Here is a 13,983-nt window from a genome sequence, read left to right as displayed (position 1 = left end):
TTTGGTTTGTTCAATCTCAACATAAATGAAGATACAGATAAATGCGTGTATGTTTTAGTGTATGGGATTGATAACCAGATTACTAAGTCTTTATCAGATAGTTGAAAAGAATTATCTGCAGTCTCACTGTTTGAATTCCCATTTATATGTTACACTTTTGTATCTTGAACAATTATTTGTAAGAGCACAATATGTAAACATCAAGTAGTGATTTATTACTATTTATTTTTTCTTTGAAATTATGTATTATGTCTGTTTTGTTTTGTCTTTCTTTCAATAAAATTTTTTAAAAAAAACCAAAGATGCTTTGAACACTGCTGCAGTCACAGAACTGAGGCACACTAGGGTCTGTGGGAGTCAGGTTTGAAGCTGGGAGCAGCACTGCTGAGAACTGTGAAAGGCTGGGCATGTGTAGTTCACTATCTCTGTGATGACCCTAGTGCCTCAGCCCCTCTGCTCTGCTCAAAGACATCTAGAGCATACAGGGCAGCACAGAGACACTGGCTGTCCATGCATCCAGGAACAAATCGGGGAACTGAAGGCACCTGGGCTGATGGTCAGGCCCTGCACACAGAATAGCCAGATGCTTCTTTTTCTGTCATCCTTCTTCCCAAGAGAAGAGGAGATTGAGGGCAGGTGTGATCCATTTCACTCCTGGAAAACCTGTCTGAGAACTGATGTCACCATGGAGGGGCAGAGCTCAGCCTCTAGATAGGCAGAGATGGATCCTTCCAATGGGACAAAGGTGGAAAAGGAAATAATAGGGGAAAAGAGAACATGATTTTCATGTTTCTGATTTTATCATGTCATGACTCACAGGAGAATTCTAGGGGAAATTTTGATCTCTAATATAGAGGCCCAACTAGGAGGAAAAGTTCTTACACGTGTGTGTGTGTGTGCATGTGTGTGTGTGTGCATGCTTTTGTAATACTTTGAAATTATTGGTTTTGCTGCTACTGGGTGCTGCCTTATTTGCTACATTGTCTCATTGCCATGGTGTATCACGTGGTTCCCTAACATACTAACTGACTCATAGCTGTAATTCTTTAACTGCATTCCTTCTGCTCATGTTTTTCTCCTCCTCATTTATATTCCTCTTCTTCGCCTACCTTATACCTGTTCCTTCTGTACCTCTTGAGTATCCACTCTGGCTCTCTATTATTCTTATGCTTAAATTAACTTTATGGACTCTCCCATACTGCCCCACCCTATTACCCTCCATTGCTAACCCTTAATTAGCAGGAAAGATGGAGAACTTTTCAAATTTATTATAAATTGAATGTTGATGGGTGATTTGCTCTTTACATGTGGACATTCTTGAGGATTATTTTGTCTTCATAAAGCAATGGTAAGAATTCAACCTTGCAGAAAAGTTCAATAGGAAAAATCCAATCCTAACCCTAAAACTCAACCTTAAAAATATTTCAGTTTTTCTTTTGTATTTTAATTTGCTATTATTGTTTTTGGTAAGCTTTTCCCCACACAATCCTGCCTAGTTAACATGGTGGAGACCAAACTTCCTATTATTTTGTTTTGAAGTCTTGTAATGCTTTCATTCTTTTTTTTTTTTTTTTTTTTTTTTTTGTCTTTTTGCTTTTTATCGGTACCAGGGATCGAACTCACGACTTCCTGCTTACAAGGCAGGCGCTTATGCCGCTGAGCTAAATCCCCAGCCCCTCATTCTTTTGTTTTGATTCACTTCAGTCTGTTTTTGTATTATTTGATCTCATTTTTTTTTTGTCTTTTTCCTTTTTATCGGCACCAGGGATTGAGCTCCCGACTGCCTGCTTGCAAGGCAGGTGCTTATGCCATTGAGCTAAATCCCCAGCCCCTTGTTCTCATTTTGTGTCAGGGTACAGACAGCTGTTTTGAATAAATCAAAAGACAATTATGGTGATTATTTTGATCTCCTATTATCTTGTATGAATTCCAGCAATGCTTTTATTCTTTTGTTTGGATTGGTTTTATGCTATTTTATTCGTGTGATTTTCTTGTGTATGATGATATGGGCAACTATTTTGATGAAAATAAGGGACGTTATGGTAACCACTGTTGATTTCCCATTGTCTTGTTTTGAAATCTTGTGTTACTTTCATTGTTCTGTTCTTATTTGCTTTGTTCTGCTTTGTTTTGATTTGCTTTATTCCGTTTAAAGTAAAAATAAATATAAGGAGGGAAAGAAGTCTTGAAGGGAGGGAAAGAAACTGCAGAAACAAAGAATCAGGATATACAACATACAGACAGAAGTTCTCCATAATGAATGTGCTCATCAGATATATCTAAAATCTAACAATAATCTTGATATTGGATTTAATGTTGATGAGATACACTTACAAAAAAATAATCTGTTCAGAATTTTAAAACTACTGAATGTATAGGCATGTGTTCTGCAATGGTTTTGACAGATACCAACATTAAACATTTAAATGTACCTTACACAATAAAAATTAAACATGAGATTTTCATAACATGCACTCATAGATGGAGAAACTCAATGATAGGATTATTTAACATTTGATATCTTTTTTCATAAAGATTCCCTTGCCATTTAGCAAATTATGTTCATGTATTATTATGGGAGGGCTAATTGAATGATAACCTAGAAATCACTTATTTGATTTAGATACATATACCTTTATTACTTTCTAAAAACATAGAAATATTTTGATGGATATGTCAGATATAAAGGAGACTAAGTCACAGCAATGCTAATTGCTGTTGTTACTCAGGTACTATTCACTTGTTACTTGTTCAGTGTTTTTTACACTAAGTACACAACATGATATTTACAAATGAGTTTTATTTATTTAACTTATGATTATGTTCTCCAGTTTCATACATCTGTCTATAAAAAACCTCAACTTTACCCTTCTTTATAGTTGAGCAATACTCCATTGTATAAAAATACCACATCTTTTTAACCCTTCCTCAATTGATGAGCATTTGGGTGGTTTCCAAGATTTATCTATTACAAATTTTGCTTATGTCAACATGGGTGCAAATATATTGCTGTGGTGTGATGGTTTCAAGTCTTCTGGGAAAATGCACAGAAAGGTAACAGATGGGTTTAAGGGACCTCTGCTAGTTTTTTCAGTAATCTCCACACTGATTTTCACAGTGGTTGAACCAGTCTACACTCCTAACAACAGTAGAGAAGGGTTCCTTTTTCCCCACCACCCTGCCAACATTTAATATTGGTTGATTTATAATGGCTGTCATTGTAGAGGGAGATGAAATCTCAGTGTAGACTTAATTTGCATTTCTCAAAAGACCAGTGATGCTAACCATTTCTTTATTATTTATGTGCTATTATATTTCTTCATCTGAGGAGTATGTGCTTATCTAAGATGCCCAGTTTATATAGGGTCTTTGAATTAGGGGTCCTGTTATTTTTCAGTTCCGTATATAGATGTCCTTTTGTTGAGGGACAGATGGTTATAATTCTTTCCTAATTCTGTAGATTGTCCTTTATCAGTTGGTAATTTTAGTTTAAGTGAAAAAATTTTTAATATGATGAGATCCTAGCTGTTGTTTGTTTGAAGTATCCCCCATGTAGTTTGTGTCTTGTTCAGGAACACTTTGCCCTAATCCTATATTGTTAAGATTTCTATCTACCTTGTGTTCCAGCAGGTTTAACATTTCTATTTTCATATTTAGAACTTTGATTCATTTTGACTTTAATTTAGTACACAGTAATAGTCATGGATCTAGTGGAACCCTTTGGAATGTAGAAAGTTTTTTCAGCACTACTTATTAAAGAGGCTATCTTTTTTCCAGTGAATATGTCTGGTCTCTGTCAAAAACAAGATGACTGAGAGATTTTGTAGCTGTGTCTACACCTCCTAATCTGTTCCATTGATCCTCAGATCAGTTTTTTATGCATGTGAGTACATGCTGATTTTATCATAGGATATGTGTAGTATAATTTCTAGTCAAGTTGTGATGCCTCCCCTTGCCTTTGTTATCTTTACTATTCTAGGTCTATTCTGAATCTTAGAAATGTTTTCTCTAGATCTGTAACATGTGTTAAGTGTATTTGATCCCGATTACATTAAATCTATATAACAGTTATGGGAGAATGGCATTTTCACAATGTTGGTTTTTTCTCTCCAAGGGTAAGGGATATCTTTCTATTTTCTGATATCTTCTTCACTCTCCATCTTTAGAGTACTGTATGTGTCAATGTGCAGATAGTTTGCATTCTTTAATAGGTTGACTCCTAAGTATTTCATTTTTGTTCAGGTGCTATTGTGAAAAATATTATTTATGCCATTTTTCTCATTGAGTTTGTTTGGGTACAGAATTGATATTGAATTTTGAGTATTGACTTTGTATCTAGCAATGCTGCTGAATTTGCTTATTAACTCTGTTAGTGTTTGGAGGCAGTTGTAGGGTCTTCTAGGTAGAGTATCAGATCATTGGCAAATAATTTAAGTTCTTAATTTTCTATCTTTATTATTTTTATTTTTCTCCTATTTGATTGCTCTTGTTAATATTTCCAGAATTATATTGAATAGGAGTGGTGATAATAGACATCCTTTTCCTGTTTGTGATTTTAGAGTGAAAGCTTTCAGTTTTTATTCATTTAGTATGATGTTGTCTATTTATTTGTCATAGAAAACTTTTATCATATTGAAGTAGATATCTATTCTGAGTTTCTGTAATGTTTTTTATTATGAATAAGGCTAGATCTTATCAAATGGTTTTTCTGCATCTACTAAGATGATCATGTGACTTTTGCCTTTGACTCTGTTGATGTGTTGATTTGTGTATCTTGAACCATTTCTGCATTCCTGGGATGAGTCCCACTTGGTCATGATGCAGAATCTTTTTGATAATTTACTATATTCTGCTTGCTAGTATTTTATTGAATATTTCTGAACTAATGTTCATTAGGAAGATGGGCCTATAGTTCTCTTGTTAGTATTTTATTGAATATTTTTGAACTAATGTTCATTAGGAAGATGGGCCTATAGTTCTCCATTTTTGGTTGGTTCTTTCATTGGTTTTGGTATCAGAGTAACACTTGCTCCAAGAATGAATTAGTAAGAAATGCTATACTTTCAATGTCATTAAAGAATTTGAGTTTTGACATTAAATCTATTCTGTATTTCTTGCAGAATTCAGTCATGACTCCATCAGGACCTTTTGGTAAGTTTTAAATGTTTTAGATTTCTATAACTTATACTGTGTTATTCATATATTCTTCTTCATTCAGATTTGATAATTCATACATTTCTAAACATCTGTCCATTTCTCCTGTGAATTCCAACCTATGTGAGTAAAGAATTTTAATGTAGTTATTGGTAACCTTCTGAATTTCAACAGGGGTGTAGAAATTTCACACTTTTCATTCCTAATTGCAAGAATTTGAGTTTTTTTTTTCTTTAATAACATTGGCTGCAAGTAGATGGGTGCTCCTTTATTTGGTGCATTCATGTTTATGATTGTTATCTCTTCCTCTTGAACTTTTTCCATAACAACTATGTAGTAACCATCTTTGTCTCTTTTGATCACTTTTACTTTGAAGTTCATACTGACTGCAAACAGAATAGCTGCTTTTATCTGGGTTCCTTTTGCATGGAGTATTTTCATCCTTTGTCTTTCAGTTTGTGAGTTTCTTTTAGAGATAGATGTATTTCTTGAATATAGTATATTGGATACTGTTTCCTGATACATCCTGCCAATCTTCTTTTAATTGATGGATTTAGATCATTTCCATTAATGTTTACAACTGATATGTATTGACTTAATTTTCTCATTTATTTTTCTGTTTTTGGTTTCATGCTTTTCCCCCTGGTTCAATTGTTTGGCCTGCCTGATGATTTTTTTCTGTTGGCATTTGGGAATTGTAGTCATTTTTATGTTGTGCAGTGTGTCTTTCAGTGTGTCTTTCTAGAGCTGATTTGGTGGGCATAAGTTTCTTCAGCTGTTTCTTCATCATAGAAATAACTTATTTCTCCATCAATTTTAAGAGAAAGTTTTGCAAGGTACCTCAATCTGGATATAAAGTTGTTTTCTTTCAGGGCTTGAAACATTTCACTCCAATTTTGTTTTGACTTGAAGGTTTGTGTTATGTTTAAATAGGAAAACATATCATCAACTTTCAGAAGAGAGTAATTTTTAAAGTTTGTATTTCAACAAATTGGAAAAGTTTGATGCCATGGACAGATACCTAGACTCAGAAATTATCAAAGATAAACAGGATATAAAATAATCTTGAAAAATCTAACAATCAAGAAATGAAATTGAGACAATAATTTAAAAATCTACCAGTTAAAATATCCAATGACCTAACTGAGTCACTGCTGAATTTAAGAAATGTATTAAATGTGATGTATCTGCTATACTCCTCAAGATGCTCCAATAAATTTAAAGTGGTGCAAATATTTCAGTCTTTAATGTTACTCTGCATTTCACTGATTCCAAAATCAAATATCCAACTATAAATGAAAACTACAGACCAATGTCCTTAATCAATATACAAGTACAATCATTAGTTGACATTAGTGAGTAGAACACAGTACATCATCAAATGATTATATATCAGCACCCATACATTTAATTCCAGAGTTGCAAGAAAGAGTAGACATACACAGGTCAATAATTGTAATACATTGCCTAGTGAAGTACAAGTTCAAAATCTACATAATTATACCAGCAGATGCAGAAATGGCCTTTGACACAATCTGATACACTTTCATAATAAGAACCTAGCAGAAAATATGCATAGAAAGATCACACTTGAATGTGCTAAAATTTACTCATGAAAAATCAACTTCGTATATTATATTAAACAGGAAAAAACATTTTGACTCTAATCTAAACTCATGAACAAGACTAGGATAACCATTGTCACTACTTCACCATAGTACTTAATATATTAGTTTTAACAATCAGGCAAGAGAAAAGATTAAAAGGGATACATAAAAAGGGCAGAATTCAAGTTATCATTATTTCACATGACACATAAGACCCAAATAATAACCAATAGACTTATAATTAGCTACCAACTTAGCAATGCACCAGATTAACATAGAAAAACAAAAATGATTAACAGTTGTGTACACAAGTAAGAAACTTAGTGAAAAAGAAATTATGAAAACGGTAGCATCCACAGATACCTAAAGAAAAATGAGACACTGACAAATTAACCTAACAAAGGGAGTGAAAGTTTTCTACAAAGGAAACTGCAATAGTCTGAAAAAATATTGAAGAGAACATCAGAACATTGAAAGATGCCCCTGCTGCTGAGTAGGAAGAACCAATATACTTAAAATAATCATACTCCTGAAACTACAGATTTAATTCAAGCCCGATTAAAATACCAACAGCACATCTCGCACAACAGTATAAATGAACCCTAAAATTTACATGGTACTAGAGGAGATTTAGTGTATATAAAAATCTTGGACAACAAGAGCAAAGCAAGGAAGGGCATGGCACCCAACTTCAAGCTATGGTGCAAAGACAAAGTGATGAAATTGCTTGGTACTAGAACAGAAACACATGTGGATCAGTGGAGTAGAACAGATGAAACAGTATCATTCCAGACACATTAAGCTATTTGATCTTTTACACAGGGGCAAAAGTAGAGATTAGAGTTAAAATCTATTTGCTACATGGTGCTAGGAAACCTGGATATCCCTTTATAGAAGATAAAAACTTGGCCTATATCTCTCACCATGTAGTAAAATAGTCAGTATAGATCAAAACTCTAAATGATAAAGCAGAAATTTTGAACCTACTGGAAGATAAATTGGAGAAGCACTTGAAAGCATAGATGTGGGAAAGTCTTTGTTTTTCTTCGATTTTTGGAGCCTTTATTCTTTGTATTTATATTTTCAGTCATTAATTAGGTTTACTAGTATTGTTTACATTTACGTAACAATCACTTTCATCACATTAAATTTGTAGCTAGACATAATATGTCTTGATTCTTAGTTTTTATCACTGTCTTCCTCTCCCTGCTACCACTCTTCCCTTTCTTGTTTACAAAAAGCTTTGCTGAAAGTGTAGATAAGGAACCAAATATATAAAAGATATGAAATATGAAGAAAATTTTCAAATGGGAAGGGGTGCTGTTGAGGGGATGTGCAGCAAAGAAGGAAGCAAATGGAAAAAAAAACAGAAAAGGACAAGATTTCTTAAACAGAAACAGAATTGCAGGAGAAATAACATTAAGAATCAATAAACGCAAATGCATTGAGCTGAAACAATTTCATACATGAAGAGACCACCTACAGAATGGCAAAGAATTTTTGCTAGCAATTCCCCAGACTACTATTACATGGACTAATATGTATAAAAAACTTAAATCACATAAAATGAAAGCTCCGAAAATAGATGGGCAAGTGAAATGAGCAGACATTTCTGAAAGTAAAAGGAATAAATGACCACTAACTATGTGAAAAAATATTCAATTTTTCTGGCCATTAGAAAATGCAAATTAAGACAATGCAAAGTTTCCATCTTACATTAGAAAGAATGACAGCCACCCAGAAGTCAAAAAATAACAAATGCTCATGCTATTGTGATGTAAAAGGGACATATCTACATTATTGTTGGATAGGTAAAGCAGTACAACCATGAAGTAAATCACTATAAAATTTCGTTAAAGGAGACATTAGAAATTCCATATGAGCCAGCTGTCCCTGCTCTAGGAATGTCCTCCACAATGCTAAGGACATCATATTACAGTGGTATATACATACAAGTGCTTAGCTGCAAGAACTGTAATAGTTAAATCCTGGAAGTGGCCTTTTTACCCAGAAACAGATGACTGGATAAACAACATGTAGTATCTGTGCCTAATAGAGAATTATTCACGTATAAAGGGCAAATAATGACACATTCATGGGAAAATGAATACAAGTGGAAAATGTAATTTTGAGTAAAGTAAATCAGATATGCAAGTTTACATATCATAAAGCAGTGATGGCAAACATTTCAGAATTTTCAATGGTTACAAATTGACTACTGATGCATACATAGCTTAGGTTCACCACCACTGCCATGGAGTATCTTTCCCTTAAGGAAATTGGAGGAGAAAGTGAACAATGAAGGATGGCTAGAAGGGACAGTGGAATAAATCCCTTGTAAGTGGAAAATGGTTCTATAGACAGAGGTTGAAAAGAGAGTGGGATGGCAAGGGGAAATAGTAAGACAAAAATACACTTTCTACAGAAACCTAGTGACCTCAAATAATGTGAACATTTTATACCACTAACATGGGATAAGAGTAATAGAAACAGTAGTGAAAATAGGACAGATAATTTAGAGAAAAAGGGAAGGAGATAACAGGGAATGGGATGGGAAAAAGAAATAAGCTGTGTTATGTGCTTGATGACTCCTCAAGATGACTGTAAGCTGCACGTACTGCAAACGTGCATTAATAAAACTAAAATAAAAGATGTAATTTCTTTTATCTCTACTGGTTGTGATTTGGGGATTTGGTTTTCTGCATTCAGGACAATTATTAGCATCCCACAAAATGGAGAAATGTATGCATGTGAGTTTGTGCAATGACTAATATGCAGATAAGCATGAGCCATATTGGTAGTGATGGGTGCAAGAAACCTGCATGTATGAGGCTGTCTCATATTCTTGGTCACATGATACACAGATGTCTTTGGCTGGGTCTCGATGATCTCAGTCCATTTCAGTGATATTCGGCCTTGAACTTCAGCCTTGAACTTCTACTGTAATTCAGTGATAATGTCTCAGATGACTTATTGACACAGGCTGAGGAACAAATCTTCCCAGGAGGAGATGGTCTCTGGGGGTTGTAGCAGTAGAATTGGTTGAGTTCTGGTGCCTCGAGGTGGACAGAATGATGCTCAAACGTGAGATTTTCACGTGAAAACCAGATTGCGCCTGCAGAACGCAGGTGGCAAACTCTTTCTGGTTTTTAGGGAGGTGTTGCTGAAAAGAGTCAGGGGCATAAGGGTATCCAAGCCTTATTTTAAAAGTGGTAGCTAAATTCACACATAATGTATGCGTTCATGAATCTGAGATGGCAAGGTTTCCCTCAGACAGTGCTTTTCTGTCACTCTGTAATATGCTGCTGTTGGTCATTGTGGTATTTCTCCTGCAGTACCCTCCCTTAGTGTGTAGTTTTGAAAACGACTTCTGCCTATATGGAAGGAGTACCAGTGTGTTCAAGGATGAAGATGTAGTGATTGGGGCACTCTTCTCCCTTTTTATTTATGTATACTATATGTATACATAAATATGTATACGTATTATGCATTTATTTATGTATACTATGTATACTGACATTGTTCAACTGAAGCCTGTGAAGGGCTCCTTTATGGCACCATAAGTGTCTTTATCTGTATTTATTTCATTTTTTACAAGAAAGGATAATGCCTAAGTATCTGTGGGTGATTACAACCATATTCACTTTATTTCTGCCCTGCCCTCCCACTTATAGATGTAAAAAACTGTCCAGAAATTATTTTGAAATACTTTGTAATGTATCTCATCTTTTGAAACTGGAAAGATCACCTCTTACGTCCTTAGCCTCCTCTTTTCAGTGTTAGAATCTCATCACTATCTTGTGCTGTCCATGCTGCTTGTCTCAACTGAGCTGACATTGCACAGCACATTGATTCATATTCTTAAGAACCAGGGTCTTAGACATTATGTTGAATCCAGCATCAAACAACTGTCTGACTGGTAGTGCAACTGTAATTCCTAATGTAATAGGAGTCATGCTGCAGCAGTGATACTAATGAAAGAATTCTAGCTTCTACAAGACTTTTCCTCAGTTTGTAAATTTGTTTTAAAAATGCTAGTAAGATAAAATTAATTTGAGTCTTTTCAGTATAAAATAGTTTCAGAAAATAGGTGAAGAATAAATTGTAGAAAAATTACAACTTTACATCTCTCAGTGTGTTAAATAATTTGGGTGGTGATTATTAATGTGTATTGATACCAGTTGTTCAAAGGGTGTTGGCAGGATCAACAAGCGCATGTTTTCAAATACTCAACCTACAGATTATGCATTGTGTGCAAAATTAAAAGAAGCATACATTGAATATCTTTGGAATGATAAGGATTAAAAATGTTCATGTTGAACATAACTTAGAAATGAAATTATAGTATTTCTTCATAATATGATAAAAAAGAAAATATACAGCATTCTCTTTGTATTTTTCCTGTCCAATAATGATTAATGTGAACCCTTAAGATGTAGCGTAACATGTATTGGTTTACCTCTTTAAATATTTCCTTTATATACAAGACAAAAAGCAAAATAATCTATTTTAGATCAAATAAATTTAGAGATATAATCCATCAAACACAGTAAATGAATTTCAAATGGATAAAAGATTTTAAAATGAACTCTGAAGTTTTTTTTTGGATAACAAACATACCCTGTATACAGTACTGAGCCTTCTTTTTAGTAGTAAATACCTTACATGACTACAGAGAATCCAATGTGATTCACAAGCCTCCTGCTAGAGGAGAACTTGTACTGTAGTTACTCAGTTACTTTCTCATAATTTGTACCTTATGGCTTTCTGCAATGTGTTCTCCATGAGCCTCAGACCTGAAAGCCAGGATAGGAATAAGGAATAATTAGTGTGTGAGATTTTTCAGCTTCCAGATCAATTCTTATTCACATGCATACATGGGCACTCTGTCTTCTCAGACACAGTGACATCAATTCTATAGCCAAATATACAAGGAATTACTGGGTTTTGCACAGAATCACAGGACTCTAACAGATTCATGGTGCCCCTGTGTGGGAGGGGGATGCTACTGACACAAGGACTGATTGGGTTTTATCAAATGGTAAGCTGCATGTCCTTTATAATTGTGAGCAATGACGGCAGGGGAGGAAACATTGACCTTTCACTCCCACAGGTGATGCACATATCTTTCTCATGTTTATCATTGTAGCACAATGCCAGCTGATATTTCTGTTGCTGGAAACTTTTTCCTCACAATGTCATGGCTTTTGAAACAAAGTCTTTTTTTATTACCTGACTGTAACATCCTCTCTACCCAAGCCCTGGAGCAGCTTGCAATATAGGCAGGTCATATTGTACATGGCAGGTGTGTTTTCCTTCATATAATTTGCAAATTCTTCTGTTTTCCTTACTGATGTGACATTTCACAAGCTTTAATTCTGCTATGTTGTGGAATATTGAAAAATAAAACCAAACCTTGGAAGGGGACATTGTGAGGTGACTAAACAGTGTGAAAGAAGGATTCTGATTAAAATGCATCTTAATCACCCTGAAATTTCCATACCTAAGATCGGAGAGACTAAGTGATTTGCTCAGAAGATTTTTTTGTCTACATAAAAATAGGGGGAGAAAGAAAAAAAAATGATTCTCAACAATTTGTGCCTCATAGTTATTTTCCAAAAAGCTTTGGTTAATTGAGAAAAATAGAAAGACTGGATGAATAGTATCTTCTTTTATAAATTTGTGCTGTTGTTTGGTTCTCTCCAGTTTTGAGCTTGTGTTTTGACAACACTTTGCATATATTTTTTCCAATTTCCTTTCTCTTTAGGTAACATTTGAAGCTTTTGATCCTGTGCTAAAAGACAATGGACAGTTTCTTTGTATCTATCAGGCTGCCCCTGAGGACACATATCTGGCCCTTGCTATGGTTTACTTGCTGCTTCATTTTAGATGGAACTGGGTGGCACTCGTCATTATGGAACACTGTAAAGGACTTCAGTTTTTCTCATATGTGACAGGAGCAAAATCTGTGCAGAATTTGTGAAAATGGTCACAACTCATCTTGCATCATATATAGCATTTGCAAAGGAATATATTATTATGCCCAAAGCAACATCACAAGTGAATGTGGTGATCATTTACTATGACACTAATTTCCTAAATGATGTCAACTATAACATAGAGCACTACTTAGTGATAGGCAAAGTCTGGGTGAACAACTCACAGAGGCATGCTGTGTTAGAGCAAGATGTAGTTGAGAGACCAGTTATTGGCCTTGACAATGGGAGTGTCTTGATTCTTCACAAAAAGCCCAAGGATAGCAACTATGAGGACAGTGAGACTCAGGGCTGTGCCAGTCAGCATCTTACCCATGAGGTAATCATAATCAAGGAAATTCGCCAACTTTTGGAGGCAATGGTCTTGCTCTTCTGTGGCATATTGGTCATCAGGACACTTCACACAGCGCTCCATATCTTCTGAGAAATTCAAATTGTCATTAGCTGAAGTGCATTAATTCTTCCCCATTGACTCAAACATTCACAAAATTTCATAGATCTTCCTAAAAAAATTTGTGTAGTTTTGTTTCTGTTTCATGTTGTTTTTCTGGTTTTTTTTTTTTTTTTATCAGTACCGGGAATCATGTTGTTTTTCATTTAAAAGTATTTTTTTCAATTTCTAGACAAGAATCTTGAATACAAGGACTTTGTACTCAGTTACATCAACTCTCCTTTCAAAAATTTTTACGTTTTGAAATAATGTTAATAGTAGCATTGCCCAGGCTGCACTCAAGTTTGTGATCCTTTTGTGTCAGCTTCCTGGAGAGCATGGATACCAGGTTTGCATTAACATGCCCAGCTTTTCATTTGATTTTCTAGACATCAAGCAAAGCAATGTTATATTTACAGTCCTGCCCTTTACAATTCTATATTTTCACAGAAAAATATAATATATATCTGTCTCTAGCTAATCTCTGTAAATTCATGCTTTACAGATTTTTTCAGTGAATAACCATCTGAGAAACCCTAGAACTACAATGGGATTTGCACACTGTACAGTAGGATATATTCTCCCATTCCACGAAAGTTTGAAGCTTATTTGAAAAATTATGTTGCAGTTTGTATGACAATTACATAGTATACATAGAACAAATTATAAAATGTTAACATTCTCCCATTGTTGAACATTTCCAATTATGCACTTGCTCTCTTCAATTATTTCAGTTTTATTGTTAGACAGATTTTTTGGACTTGTATAGGAGAGTCCAAAACACTTTTTAATTTTC

This window comes from Cavia porcellus, unplaced genomic scaffold, assembly GCF_034190915.1.
Source record: "Cavia porcellus strain 051 isolate PalLab524CR breed Dunkin Hartley unplaced genomic scaffold, mCavPor4.1 scaffold_136, whole genome shotgun sequence".
Lineage (NCBI taxonomy): Eukaryota > Metazoa > Chordata > Mammalia > Rodentia > Caviidae > Cavia > Cavia porcellus.
Note: the sequence above shows the minus strand (reverse complement) of the source record.